Source organism: Aquarana catesbeiana, linkage group LG05, assembly GCF_042186555.1.
Source record: "Aquarana catesbeiana isolate 2022-GZ linkage group LG05, ASM4218655v1, whole genome shotgun sequence".
Classification (NCBI taxonomy): Eukaryota; Metazoa; Chordata; class Amphibia; order Anura; family Ranidae; genus Aquarana; species Aquarana catesbeiana.
The window spans coordinates 514,399,737-514,415,965 of record NC_133328.1 but is presented as its reverse complement, the minus strand read 5'-3'; the positions used below and the strand labels follow the sequence as shown (position 1 = coordinate 514,415,965).

General features: G+C 42.2%; 1 long non-coding RNA gene across 1 annotated transcript in view; it reads right to left on the bottom strand.

Moving 5' to 3' along the window:
• Positions 1-13,461, bottom strand: part of LOC141146014 (uncharacterized) — a 118,992-nt gene extending 105,531 nt beyond the window's left edge. Inside the window, exon 1 of the long non-coding RNA XR_012244714.1 lies at positions 13,314-13,461. This is a non-coding gene — a long non-coding RNA (uncharacterized lncRNA). The remainder of the gene's footprint in view (positions 1-13,313) is intronic.
• Between the last annotated feature and the right edge of the window lie 2,768 nt (positions 13,462-16,229).

Here is a 16,229-nt window from a genome sequence, read left to right as displayed (position 1 = left end):
GGGGGGAAAGTGCCCTGTAATGAAGTGGTTCAAAATGAGTTAACCACTTAGGGGCCAAGCCTCTTTCTGAGATTTGGTGTTTACAAGTTAAAAACATTTTTTTTAGCTAGAAAATGACTTGGAACACCCAAACATTATATTTATAATTTTTCTAACACCCTAGAGAATAAAATGGCGGTCATTGCAATACTTTCTGTCACACCGTATTTGTGCAGCGGTCTTACAAGTGCACTTTTTTTGGAAAAAATACACTTTTTTGAATTAAAAAATAAGACAACAGTAAAGTTAGCCCAATTTGTTTTGATATTGTGAAAGATAATGTTACGCCGAGTAAATTGATACCAAACATGTCACGCTTCAAAATTGCGCCCACTCGTGGAATGGCGACAAACTTTTACCCTTAAAAATCTCCATAGGCGAGGTCTAGGGCTAGAAATATTGCTCTCGCTCTACCGATCGTGGCGATACCTTATATGTGTGGTTTGAACACCGTTTTCATATGCGGGAGCTGCTCACATATGTGTTCGCTTCTGCACGCAACCTCGCCGGGACGGGGCGCGTTTAAAAAATGTTTTTCTTATTTATTTTACCTTTTATATTTTATGTTTACACTGTTCTTTAAAAAAAAAAAATTGTGTCGCTGTTGTTCCTATTACAAGGAATGTAAACATCCCTTCTAACAGAAAAAAGCAGGACCTCTTAATAATGAGATCTGGGGTCAAAAAGACCCCAGATCTCATATTTACACTAAAATGCAATAAAAAAAAAATGAAATGTCATTAAAAAAATAAATAAATAAAAATGTTGCTTTAAGAGCTATGGGCGGAAGTGATGTTTTGACGTCGCTTCCACCCTGCAATGGTATGGAGACGGGTGGGGGCCATCTTCTCCTTACTCTGCCCCATACCATGCCAGCGAGAGGACCCGATCACCTCCACCGCTATCGCTAAGTGGCGGAGGGCACCGGAGAGCAGTAGGAGGGGCCCTCTCCCGCTGCCGATAAAAGTGATCTTGTGGCGAATCCGCTGCAGAGACCACTTTTATCTGAAACCGACCCGCTCATTGAAGAAGAGGATACTGGGGTTATGGTAGCTAGCTGCTGCCATAATGATATCCCTCTTCAATGTGCCGACATATATCGTCGTGAGCTGGTCCGGAAGTGGTTAACGAACGTTTTCAGTTTGTGGCTCTCAGATAACAGTTTCCACTTTAATTGAGCCTTAGCGGCTGGGAGTCTCAATACCCCCTGCAGTACCATCTGCAGGTGAAATCTAATTTGGGGAAATAACTGTAGATAAATAGTAATTCATTCAGATAAGTGTTTTTACACGTTAATGTGTGGACTTCAGTTATTCTCATATATGAGATTGCCCTGATTAGTGAATTTAATCTTTATTTGTTGTAAATGGGATTCACATCAGCAATACTGGCTCCTTCCCTTGTGTCTTCTGTCCCTTGCTCGATACAGTATTTAGCTGAGTCATTTTCAGCCTAATGCCTTCCATTAATTATTTTAACAGTGCTGTTTGTTCTCTTAATAAGGGTTTAACATTCCCTTAACTGCACTTAAAATGCTGCCTAGTCTGTTGTCCTTGATATAATCACATAGTCACAGTACTAAGGTGTCTTATCGTTCTGTTCACGCAGCATGGGAATCATAGCCAAGCAAGCTAAAAGCATAATCTCCTTAATGCCAGTTTATTTAAGGTTTTTTTTATTTGTCAAATACAATAACTGCTTGCACAGCATAATTATGTGAATGACTTGAACCACATTCATTTATTCAACGGCGACTTTTAATTAAGTAATAAATGTAAAACAAACCCAGCTTCAGATATATGTTTTTATGTTAAGTGCATGCATGTAAGTACAGGTAACACTTTCATGTATTCCTTACTTGTATATAAATAAGGGTCTTTTTAAATGTAATAAGAAATAAATAAATACAATTAAATGTGAATTATGTGACACACACACTAATACAATGGTAAATTTGCCAACACAAAACATGCAAAAATGTCTGCTTTGGCAGCAAATATAAAACATATAATTGTGAGATGTTGACTACGAGTGCTTGCAATCCTTATTGTGCCCATGCTCCTCCACCAAACATAAACTCTATCTGCTTACCAGAATGTTAGACCCCCAAAATGAAGAGGTCTAAAGGGTTTGGGAATTATTCCACACAGTGGTCACCAGGGCAAGCCACCATATAAACAACTCTGCTTCCAGGTATGCAATGGTTAACTGCTGCAGATAGGGTGATCCGAAGCCAAGTCACATTCTCAAAATAAGCCCAATGTTACCTCATAAAAGAAAAGGATCCATAGTGCAATATTGTCACATTAAATTGCTCATTTATTGAATAAATATATACTCACTAAAGGAATGTTTCAATCACAAATACAACACAGCGTGCCACCCATCCCGGTGAGCATGTATGATAAGGTCGATGCCAAAGCTCTGCCCCCACAGAGATCACAGTATGCCCCCTGAAAATGGCTCCAGCCGCTTTTTCTCTTCATGGAGACATCTTTGTTGAGGCATTGTCCAGGGTCAGAATTAGGGATGAGCTGCAGGAAACGCATGATAGCAGGTTACCATCCTAATCAGCTGCAGCCATGGAATTCCCTGACCTCCAGCTACACCTTTTGCTCCCAACTATCCCTAATTTCAAAGGACTGAGTGTCTATGACTTGGAACAAAGTCCCCCTGTCCCTCTTTTCTCCTCATTTATCCCTCATTTTGGTCTGTTCTTTATTGTTGTTGTATACAAAATGCACTATTTGTCTATCAAAAATTATTTTATAGTGCTAATCATTTCATCCAGTTTCTAAATTACTGCATTTGTAAATTTCAAAAGCCAATATAAAGAAATACTAGTGCTAAAAAAAGCATGTGTGGGTTTAACTTCTCTTTTTTTTTTGTATACATTTTCTTTTAAGGGGGCATAGCAGTAGGTGTTACTTGTGTCTCCTTCTTTTTGATAATAGGTGTCCCTCGCTTCCATCTTATAAGGTTAGGAGGTATGCACCAACAAAGCATACCTCCCAACATTTTGAGATGGGAATAAGGGACACCTACTAGCACATGTATGTAGGCATAGGACACGCCCCCTGCCACACCCCCTTAAAGGAGAATTAACCAAAAAAAAAGATTAATTAAATCCACAAGGGCTTTTTTTTACCACTACTATTCCTTTATATTGGCTTTTAAAACTTACAAATGCAGCAATTTAGAATTTGGATGAAAAGTTTAGCTCTGGGAAACACTTTTTGAAAGATAAAAAGTGCATTTTATATTCAACTATATAGATCAGACCAAAATGTGGGACAAATGAGGAGGAAAGAGAGACAGAGGGACATTGCTCCAAATCAGGGACAGTCCCTCGAAATCAAGGACAGTTGGGAGCTATGAACAAAGGAATGGGGATGCTGGTGACCAATTTTGACCTAGTATGGTCACATGACCATTTTTGGACAATGTACAGTGGGGCAAAAAAGTATTTAGTCAGCCACCAATTGTGCAAGTTCTCCCAATTAAAAAGATGAGAGAGGCTTGTAATTGTCATCATAGGTATACCTCAACTATGAGAGACAAAATGTGGAAACAAATCCAGACAATCACATTGTCTGATTTTTGAAAGAATTTATTTGCAAATTATGGTGGAAAATAGGTATTTGGTCACCTACAAACAAGCAAGATTTCTGGCTCTCACAGACCTGTATCTTCTTCTTTAAGATGCTCCTCTGTCCTCCACTCATTACCTGTATTAATGGCACCTGTTTGAACTTGTTATCAGTATAAAAGACACCTGTCCACAACCTCAAACAGTCACACTCCAAACTCCACTATGGTGAAGATCAAAGAGCTGTCGAAGGACACCAGAAACAAAATTGTAGACCTGCACCAGGGTGGGAAGACTGAATCTGCAATAGGCAAGCAGCTTGGTGTGAAGAAATCAATTGTGGGAGCAATAATTAGAAAATGGAAGACATACAAGAGCACTGATAATCTCCCTCCATCTAGCGCTCCATGCAAGATCTCACCCCGTGGGGTCAAAATGATCATAAGAACGGTGAGCAAAAATCCCAGAACCACACGGGGGGGAGGTGACCTAGTGAATGTATTGAAAAAAGATAGGGACAAAGGTCCCAAAAGTTATTCTTCAGAAAGGATACGGAAAGTGTAAAGGACTAATTTAACTTTATTTAATTGTACAAAAACAAATAAATACTTGCAAAAATACTTGTCTAAAACAATGAAAAAGTTCCCAAATCCCTCCTCCAAACACATTTAATTAAAATTAAGACAAGAAGGTCTTAATGGAACACCGGTGTCCATAGCAAATCCAGCCATACACATCAGTCACCCATCTCACACACACGGTTCAGTCTGATTGTTGTATCTTCACCGTATATTGGCCTGGTAACTTAATAGAGACAAAAGTCACTGTGATATAGATGAGATTAGCCAGCGGTGATTATGTATAGAGAGTTCGTGTGTTCCGCTCAGCATGTAACTTCAACTCAAAATTGTAAAGCAGCAAAGCATATGGATTTCAAAATCGCACAGATTGAAAAGCGCAGGTCATTGGTTGCTATGTAGGTATGGATCACAATTGATTAATCACGGATAACATCGGTAATTAACTTCCACTGAGGTTTGTAAAGCAACAATGCATATGAGTTTCAAAATCGCACAGTTTGAAAAGCGCAGGTCATTGGTTGCTATGTAGATATGGATCACAATTGATTAGTCGGGAATAAAATCGGTTAAAGGATGTTCAGCAAATAACTTCCACTCAGACTTGTAAAGCAGCAATGCATATGGATTTCAAAATCGCACAGATTGAAAAACGCAGGTCATTGGTTGCTATGTAAATCTGGATTACAATTGATTAATCAGGGATAACATCAGTCAAAGGATGTTCAGCAAGTAACTTCCACTCAAACTTGTAAAGCAGCAATGCATATGGATTTCAAAATTGCATAGTTGAAAAATGCAGGTCATTGGTTGCTATGTAGGTATGGATCACAATTGATTAATGAGGGATAACATCGGTCAAAGGAAACAGTAACGGTATTAAGGCAGGGGGTTAACCCAGTACAGCTCACCGTTCTGACATCTTGATCCGTATGTCTGTATCCCCTATATTCATACAAATGGACCAGCCGCTCAACGATAGCGACTCATAAGTCACTGGATATACTCAATCATTGGAGATATTAGGTGGATCTTCCTTCCATTTGAAAAGACAAAATGGGTAATAGTCCTTCACAGACCTTCCTTAGAGTTGCTCCCTATTGAGTAGTCCCGGTTCATCTTTCAAAGAGTCATATATATAATGCAGATGCTTGCCAAATTGTCCTAATCACACCAACAAGTGGCTTAAGAAAAGGTTGCTGAGTACTGGATGGTTGGTGACCTGCAGAGAGCTGGGACCAACGTAACAAAGGCTACCATCAGTAACACACTACGCCGCCAGGGACTCAGATCCTGCAGTGCCAGACGTGTCCCTCTGCTTAAGCCAGTACATGTCCGGGCCCGTCTGATATTTGCTAGAGAGCATTTGGATGATCCAGAAGAGGATTGGGAGAATGTCATATGGTTAGATGAAACCAAAGTAGAACTGTTTGGTAGAAACACAACTCGTCGTGTTTGGAGGAGAGAGAGAATGCTGAGTTGCAACCAAAGAACACCATACCTACTGTGAAGCATGGGGGTGGCAACATCATGTTTTGGGGCTGTTTCTCTGCAAAGGGAACAGGACAAATGATCCGTGTACATGAAAGAATGAATGGGGCCATGTATCGTGAGATTTTGAGTGCAAACCTCCTCCCATCAGCAAGGGCATTGAAGATGAAACGTGGCTGGGTCTTTCAGCATGACAATGATCCCAAACACAATGCCCGGGCAACAAAGGAGTGGCTTCGTAAGAAGCATTTCAAGGTCCTGGAGTGGCCTAGCCAGTCTCTAGATCTCAACCCCACAGAAAACCTTTGGAGTTGAAAGTCTGTGTTGCCCAGCGACAGTCCCAAAACATCACTGCTCTAGAGGAGATCTACATGGAGGAATGGGCCAACATACCAGCAACAGTGTGTGACAACCTTGTGAAGACTTACAGAAAACTTTTGACCTCTGTCATTGCCAACAAATAATATATCATAAAGTACTGAGATGAACTTTTGATATTGACAAAATACTTATTTTCCATCATAATTTGCAAATACATTCTTTCAAAAATCAGAAATGTGATTGTCTGGATTTGTTTCCACATTTTGTCTCTCATAGTTAAGGTATACCTATGATGACAATTACAGACCTCTCTCATCTTTTTAAGTGGGAGAACTTGCACAATTGGTGGCTGACTAAATACTTTTTTGCCCCACTGTAATTGACCTAATATGGCAATGTGCATCAGCATCTACTTCCTGGGCTGGGGTACTGGATTGTAAAAATACAGTCATGTAAATCCTGACACCTATGCAGTTTGTGGCTGCACTCACAAATGTCTGATAAAGATCATTACTCTGCTGTACCCTCTCAGCTACTGGCAAAGTTACAGTGTTTTTGTTTGATCATTGGTAGAGGGGAGACTGAGGTAGGCTCGGTTCACACTAGGACGACTTGTCAGGCGACCTAGTCGCCTGACAAGTAGCGTCCCGTTCTGTACAATGGAACCGTTCTAATCGGAGCGACGCAAGTCGCTCCGACTTAGAAAAAGGTTCCTGTACTACTTTGGGGGCGACTTGCATAGACTTCTATATAGAAGTCGTTTTGCAAGACGCCGCCCCTGTCGTGTGCAGGTCGCCTCGGTGAGGCGACCTGCAAGTCGTGACGCCCCTAGTGTGAACCGAGCCTCAATGTTTCTTCTGACTTATAAAGTTAATGGATGGTCTACTTTAAAGTGGAACTAAACTATCTCAATCAACATCATCTATTTTGGAAACTTTATGTTGCTAGCATTAGTAAATCAATAAAATGGTATATTATATTAACTTGTTTGAAACTTTTTTTTTTACATTTCTTTAGTTGCTTCCTGGTTTCTGATTTGTCAAAATGATGTCACACATCCCAGGATTCATCCCATGAAGATATGGATGGATGGGGGAGTTTGAATATTAAACGTGAATTAAATAGCTTTAATACCTTTGTGGTGCTCAGATACAGTCAAGTTTAACTTTAATAGGAGGGTGTCCATGTCCAGTGGTCCAGTTACAGACCTATGGCCCACAGTGCACATTTTGGACCTGTTTTTTTCCACAATATTTGTGCATCATAGACAACACATTTAGCTTTTCTATAGCAGACTAAATGCACAGAATGATCAGTACTTATAAAGGCTAAGTATAAAGTATTTCTGATTGTTTTTGCTTTATATGCTTATTTATTTAACTTTGATGATGTGGTTCTTGCTGGGTTGTTGTTGATATTGGTGATCACTTACTTGATGCTGTTACTATAGGATTTGTTGTTTATTGCTGACTAAAGCTGGCCATAGACAGCTTGAATTTTGGACAATTCTTTCTGAATCAGCCAAAAGTTTAGTCATGGGTAATCCTGCAAGTACTAACCAGCTTGACAAAAGCCAAATTATAATTTTACTGAGTTGACTAGAAAATTATCGGCACTATTGTATTCAACACCATAGCCAGCAGTGGGGTGTCTATAGTATGCCTGTAAAGTGGCACAGTTTTCCCGTGTTTAGAACAGTACCACAGCAAAATGACATTTCTAAAGAAAAAAAAAGTAATTTAAAACTGATCGCGGCTATAATGAATTGTCGGGTCTTGGCAATATAGTTAAAACTCATTGAAAAAAAACGTCATGGGTTCCCCCCCCGTTCATTACTGGGCTCTTTGGGTCTGGTATGAATATTAAGGGGAACCCTGAACCAAATTTTTTTTTTAAATTGCGTGGGGGTCCCCCCAAAATCCATACCAGGCCATTCAGGTCTGGTATGGATATTAAGGGGAACCCTGTGCCCAATTAAAAAAAAAAAAATAGCGTAGGGGTCACCCCCAAAATCTATACCAGACCCTTCAGATCTGGTATGGATTTTAAGGGGAACCCTGCACCAAAATTTAATAAAAATATGGCGTGAGGGGAACCTGGCGCCAAAATTAAAAAAAAAATGGTGTAGGGGTCCCCCCCAAAATCCATACCAGACCCTTATCCGATCACGCAACCTGGCAGGCTGCAGGAAAAGAGGAGGGATGAGAGAACGCCCCCCCTCCTGAACCGTACCATGCCACATGCCCTCAACATGGGGAGGATGCTTTGGAGTCCCCAAAGCACCTTGTCCCCATGTTGATGGGGACAAGGGCCTCATCCCCACAACCCTGCTTGGTGGTTGTGAGGGTCTGCGGGTGGGGGGGCTTATCGGAATCTGGAACCCCCCTTTAACAAGGGGACCCCCAGATCCAGACCCCCCCTATGTGAATTGGTAATGGGTACATTGTACCCCTACCATTTCACAAAAAAAATGTAAAGAATAGTAAAAAAGATAGACAACCCCATGTTGAGGGCATGCGGCCTGGTATGGTTCAGGAGGGGGGGCACTCTCTCGTCCCCCCCTCTTTTCCTGCGGCCTGCCAAGTTGCATGCTCGGGTAAGGGTCTGGTGTACATTTTGGGGGGATCCCTACGCCATTTTTTAAAACATTTTGGCTCAGGGTTCCCCTCACGCAACTTTTATTTTTGGTTCGGGGTTCCCCTTAAATATTCATACCAAACGCAAAGCGCCTGGTAGTGGACTGGGGGGGGGGGACCCATGCCATTTTTGTCAATGAGTTTTATCTATATTGCCGAGACCCGACAATTCATTACAGTTCAGATCAGTTTTAAATTAAAGGAATTTTTTCCTTTAGAAATGTCATTTTGCTGTGGTACTGTTCTAAACATGGGGAAAACTGTGCCATTTTTCAGGCATACTATAGACACCCCCCCAGGCACAATATTTAAAGGAATATTTCATTTTTATTCTTTCACTTTAAGCATTATTAAAATCACTGCTCCCAAAAAACGCCAGTCTGTAGCCCCCTGGCGGTTTTCCCGAGTGTGGCTCAGGGTTAAAATTCAGTCCCATTAGTGGTAACCCCGAGCCACACTCGGGATCGCATTGCAGGATCCTGGTGTGGCGTTACTTACCTTGTCCCCGGGATCCTGCGATGTCCCCCGCTGTGTCTGCGGGCTCCGTCCTCTGCCCGAAGCCTCTCCGTGCCAGGCTCCGTTCCCTGCAAGCATCGCGACGCACGGGGGCGGAGCCTGGAGGCAAATTAAAAAAACTGTAAAAATCATAACACATACAGTACTGTAATCTTACAGATTACAGTACTGTATGAAATGATTTCACATCCCTTTTGTTCCCAGTGCTTTGTCCTATGCCCTGCATGCAGTTCTATATTATATATACTGTTCTTTCTGGCTGGAAACTGGAGATTGTCCATAGCAACCAAAAAGTGTCCCTTTACGTCAAAAATGGTTTTAGACCAGCTAGAAAACTGCGATAGTAAATTAGAACACTTGCAGAATTGAGCGATAGTGAATCGTGGGGAAATTTATTTTATTATTATTTTATTTTTTTAATTATTTATTTTTATTTATTATATTATAATTTATGTTTTTGTGTTTCAAACTTTATCATACCCGGGATATCTACTAGACTCTTGTTTGGACAGATTTAAGTGTGTTACTGTTAAGAATTACAGACCTACAATATAAAAAGCCAAATTTCCATGCAAAATAATTGTACCGCTTTCAGCACCTAAAATCCGAAAGAATCATACCGCCAGGGAGGTTAAAACCTTTTTTTGAATTTATACATGTCCCCTGGGGCAGGACCCGGGTCCCCAAACATTTTTTATGACAATAACTTGCATATAAGCCTTTAAAATAAGCACTTTTGGTTTTTCATGTTAGTGTCCCATAGACTTTAACGGGGTTCCGCGGCTCTCGAATTTGCCACGAACACCGCATAATGTTCATTGTTCGTTGAACGTCCGAACTTATGCTCGGGCCAAACCGTTCACCCATGCCTAATCCCTGCTTCCAGCTTGTGACTGGACAGCTCTCTCCTCACATTAGCACATACCTTGTTAGCACATGAGCACTAAAGCACTACTGACTGATTTCTTGTTCTGCCTTTTCCTCTCCCATTCTGAGCTTTGCAGTACAGAGGATTGTAGGAGACTAATGCCAGGTTGAATTCAATAGTAGTAGCATGCATAGCGTGTTGCAGTGAATGGTGGGTGTGGCAAAATTGTGCTGACAGTGGAAGGTACTTAAAATTTGAGCCAGAATGTACAGAGTCAGAAGTATGTAACGTACATAGTGAAAGGGGTTCAGGTTGTGTAACAATCATAGTGCAGAGGTCAGGTGTGTGTAACATATATTGTTTAGGAGTCAGAATTATATACTGTATAGTCCAGCGCACAGCACCCCCCTGTGATTTTTTTTTCATCCCCACCCTCTTATACATAGCACAGCAGTACCGCCTATGTACATACACAGAAACTCCATACAATATTCATACTGTATACACTGCATACACATACAGTGGGGACGAAAAGTATTCAGACCCTCTTAAATTTTTCACTCTTTGTTATATTGCAGCCATTTGCTAAAATCAATTCAGTTAATTTTTTTTCCTCATTGATTTACACACAGCACCCCATATTGACAAAAAAACACAGAATTGTTGAAATTTTTGCAGATGTATTAAAAAAGAAAAACTGAAATATCACATGGTCCTAAGTATTCAGACCCTTTGCTGTGACATTCATATATTTAACTCAGGTGCTGTCCATTTCTTCTGATCATCCTTGAGATGGTTCTACACCTTTATTTGAGTCCAGCTGTGTTTGATTATACTGATTGGATTTGATTAGGAAAGCCACACACCTGTCTATATAAGACCTTACAGCTCACAGTGCATGTCAGAGCAAATGAGAATTATGAGGTCAAAGGAACTGCCTGAAGAGCTCAGAGACAGAATTGTGGCAAGGCACAGATCTGGCCAAGGTTACAAAAAAATTTCTGCTGCACTTAAGGTTCCTATGAGCACAGTGGCCTCCATAATCCTTAAATGGAAGTCGTTTGGGGCGACCAGAACCCTTCCTAGAGCTGGCCGTCTGGCCAAACTGAGCTATCGGGGGAGAAGAGCCTCAGTGAGAGAGGTAAAGAAGAACACAGAGATCACTGTGGCTGAGCTCCAGAGATGCAGTCGGGAGATGGGAGAAAGTTGTAGAGAGTCAACCATCACTGCAGCCCTCCACCAGGGCTTTATGGCAGAGTGGCCTGACAGAAGCCTCTCCTCAGTGCAAGACACATGAAAACCCGCATGGAGTTTGCTAAAAAACACCTGAAGGACGCCAAGATGGTGAGAAATAAGATTCTTTGGTCTGATGAGACCAAGGTAGAACTCTTTGGCCTTAATTCTAAGTGGTATGTGTGGGGAAAACCAGGCACTGCTCATCACCTGTCCAATACAGTCCCAACAGTGAAGCATGGTGGTGGCAGCATCATGCTGTGGGGGTGTTTTTCAGCTGCAAGGACAGGACGACTGGTTGCAATCGAGGGAAAGATGAATGCAGCCAAGTACAGGGATATCCTGGATGGAAACCTTATACAGAGTGCTCAGGACCTCAGACTGGGCCGAAGGTTTACCCTTCCAACAAGACAATGACCCTAAGCACACAGCTAAAATAATGAAGGAGTGGCTTCACAACAACTCAGTGACTGTTCTTGAATGGCCCAGCCAGAGCACTGACTTAAACCCAATTGAGCATCTCTGGAGAGTACTAAAAATGACTGTCCACCAAAGTTTACCATGCAACCTGACAGAACTGGAGAGGATCTGCAAGGAGGAATGGCAGAGGATCCCCAAATCCAGCTGCGAAAAGCTTTTTGCATCTTTCCCCAAAAGACTCATGGCTGTATTAGATCAAAATGGTGTTTCTACTAAATACTGAGCAAATGGTCTGAATAGTTAGGACCATGTGATATTTAAGTTTTTCTTTTTTAATAAATCTGCAAAAATGTCAACAATTCTGTGTTTTTCTGTCAATATGGGGTGCTGTATGTACATTAATGAGGAAAAAAATGAACTTAAATGATTTTAGCAAATGGCTGCAATATACCAAAGTGTGAAAAATTTAAGGGGGTCTGAATACTTTACGTCCCCACTGTACATGTACCCAGATAGCAAGCAAATGAGATGCAAGTTTGAAAATGGCTTGCTAAGCTATTGCTAGACTTTCCAGATGTTGCATAATTGCAGCAAGTCCGCATTGCATGACTTCAGATCAACTTTCTTTGAAAACATTCTGTAAGTCTGCTACAAGTTCTGGTTCAGTTATGTTGTGCAATAATCATCCCACCACAGGGGTCACTGTGACTTGCAAAGCTCTTGCTGTAGACTTACCACTGCAACTTTGCTCTTGCTAGAGACTTGCCACGCAAATTTGCTACAAATTGGAAAAGTGTCAACTAGAACTTTTGCTTCACGTGCTCTGCAAGTGTACAACTTCCCAGTGAAAATGTGCAGCAAGTTAACAAGACTTACAATTCAACACTGCCACAAATTTGTGACAAGTTGTCCTTGCTATCTGGGTAGGTGGAGCCAGGAATTTGTTACACAGAGTGGAGAGACAGCACATGGAGACCAATAAATGCAGCAAATGTATTTAACACAAAAGTTTTGACAGGGTGGTAACAGGATCTGTATAACATGGCCAAGCCCGACACAGCAGTACTTTGCAGAAGGTCTTGCAAAAACAGTCTCAGTATTACAAAAGATGCTTTAAACAGCTTACGAAGCCTGCCAACATCTGATGAAGGAGATGGCTGAAAGGTGGTCTGGCAACAAGGCACCTAAACATGGAAGAGCTTCTGGCTGCCGACAAAGGCACACAGTCCTTATTCTGTCCCTCCTCTACTGGAACCTTTCCCTATGCTAAGCACGCTGTCCCTAATCAGCAGGTTCCTGTTTCTTACCTAGCCACTTCACAAAAGCAGGCCAATTACAGAGGGACAGTGCTATTTATTAGCACTGCCCACACTAAAGATGGCTGCCAAGGTCATCTATGGCAGCAGCGTCCAATCAGACAGCTGCTCTCCTGATGACACCTACCAAGGCTTCAAAGGAACAAGCATTCCTCCTGTCCTCCACCCTCTCACCCTGCATAGCGGTGGCCATCACAGCACCATGTGCACAGGAAAGTTGTACTACACTTGCTTTCATGCATACTGTATGCACTGCATACAACATACATACGCACTGCATACACATACTTACACAATCAAGCTTACCTCACTTGTGGAATCTTCAATTTCCTTTGTCCCTGCCTCTACTGGCGATCTCTGTTCCCACCAGATCCTCAGTGACAGGCAAAGCCCCAGCTCTTCCTCCTTCCTCTGTGTGGCAGGCACAGCTTCTCATTCCAGTCCTCTCCTCTCTACTTCCTCTGAGTCTTCCACTGACAGCGGATGCATTGCAGTAACTTGAAAAAATTAAGTCAAGAATGCTTTGTTTTATTTACAGCTCCGGGATTGAAATTCCACAGATGTAAGTTAGCGCATTCCCCACCCTGCACAGCCAGACACACCAATTTTTCCAAAGGCTCACTGAGACAGGAAACAGTCCATGCAGCCTTGTTTTGTTTTTTATTTAGGGGTTAATAACTTGGATGGGGATAGGGGTATTATGGGAGGCCCACTTGACTGGAACAAAGTCTCAGGGACATTTCAACTATATATAATCTCTATATACACTTCTCTTCCTCCAGCACATCACTTGCTTGCAGAAACACTTATGCCCAGCAGGAACACTGTGTAGGTGGTATATGACAGGGCACTCTGTCAGATCCAGCAAAAGTCCATTACAGGCAGGGACCATGGGCCCCTTTGGTTTGTAGAAAGTCCCATTGTCCAGCTACCTTCAGGTGGCTACTGATCCTAGCACCACCTCTTTAGGCACTGCCAGACCATCTGACTGTAACTTCCCCTTACACTAGTCCTCCTGGCTAATCTTCCACAGTCCTCCCAGACTGACTCTACAACCATCTCAAACTGCCGCTCCTCAGTCCTCTCTGGCTGTCTCTTAGTCCTCCCAGGCTGTTGAGCTGACTTCTGCTGTCTGTTGTCCTTCTGCTGTCCTTACACCTTTTCCTGTGCCTCTGGACAGGACTCCTCCTTGTGTTTTTAGGGGATCCCTCCAGCACCCAAGCCCCAGACCCAAGGTCACCCCCCACCCCCCAAGAGTGGAGGGCTACCCTTATAGGCCTCCGAAGGCCTCTCCAGCTTCTGCCCGAACTCACACTGCCCCTGTTGGGTTGACCCAGAGTATTTAAGAAGTGCCCTCCCCCTCCCTCCCATTCTTCTGCAAGTTTCTCCAAAGTTCCAGTAAGTAGGAGGAGGTAACAGAGGTGCTGCCTGATGAGTCATCCAGCCTCCCTGAGTCACCCACCCTGACCCAGATTCAAAACACAGGCTTGTACCTACGTACACTAACTAACACTCTACACTAGAGGGTGCCAAAAAAGCAATCCAGTAATGTCCTGGCAACCACAGCCAAATTTTTTAATTGCTGCACATTTCCAGTAGGTACTTACAGTAGCTATACTCTTTATACATTGTTTGCATACATGTTTTAATTATTCGAGACATGGATTCCATTTTGTCTTATGTATGGCCTGGAGTTTGGCTTTAACCTAACAAATAAATATCCCACTCTGATGAAGGATGTGTAATCAAGGTAAACAGGAAGTCATCTAGTACTCTAACCACAAGAAATAAAAGGGTTGCATGTGGCCTACAGATATTATGGATATCCAGTGAAGAAATGACTTCCTTGTGCAACCTGGGATCAATCTCCTGCCCACTACTTCTCATAACAAACATCCTCCTTTACTGAATTAGTGCAATGACCATAATATAAACACACACTATTAACATTATGTATGCCGGATCATTACACAATACAGCTTTGGGAGGCTAACTGACTTTACACATAGTCTCTCCGATGATGGATTCTGGGTAAACATGAGAGATAAACAAACATGCTTTTCCAGTACAAGGGGAAAAGATTTAATACAATTAGACTGTTATTATAGTTCTCATAAATTGTGCATTGACCTTTTTACCATTGTAGTCTTCACTTTACTACAGGGGACAGATGCTTTCCTTATTTTCATGGGACTTGGACACCCCAAATGCATATGCGGGCTTTGCAAGCTTTTCCAGTTATAAGGTTGAAAAACTTGAAGTGGATGTAAACAAGAAATCAGTTTTTCATTTTGGCATCATATCTGTATTTAACACTTTACGTATTTGCCCTGGTGCAAGCATGCAGCTAGTGATGTCAGCACTCCTGATCTGCTTTCTTGGGTCAGTGGCTCAGGATATATTTAAAACATTGGATCAGCATAGCAGCCAGGCAACTAGCATTTTCAGAAGGAGAAGTCAGTAATGTTAGCTCCTGTGTTTACTTTAAGCAAAATCTGTACATGCTTGTTGGATAAAATAACAATATAACCCTTTCCATAGCATTTGCTGCAACAAACATACTAGAATACAATACCTGTAAAAATGACCATATCACTATTTAGCCTCCATGATGCAGTGGCGTCACTAGGGTTGGTGTCACCTGGAGCGGTAAAGCATGGTGTCATGGTTTCACTCCCCCCCACCGGCTAGTAAAACATGATATCACCATATCCACCTTCCCCCCAACACACTGATACTTCTACTACCCCTATGCCTACTTCTCCTCTCCCCATACCCATTATACCATCCTAATTACCCACCCCTTCCTCTTCACATACCCCTGCTACTGCTCCTATACCCGCCCCCTCCTCTCCACATACCCCTTCTACTGCCCCTATACCCACCTCCTTCCCTCCACATTCCACTTCTACTACCCCTATATCCACCTCTCCTCTCCACATACTCCTTTTACTGCCCCTATACCCACCTCTCCACATAACCCTTCTACTGCCCTTATACCCACCTCTCCACATACCCCTTCTACTAGCCCTATACCCACCTCTCCTCTTACCCCTTCTACTGCCCTTTCCAGATAGCAAGGATAACTTGCCACATATTTGTGGCAGTATAGAATTGTAAGTCTTGTGAACTTGCTGCACATCTTCCCTGGCAACCTGTAGACTTTCAGAGCACTTGAAGCACTAGTTCTAGTTGACACTTTTCCAATTTGTAGCGAATTTA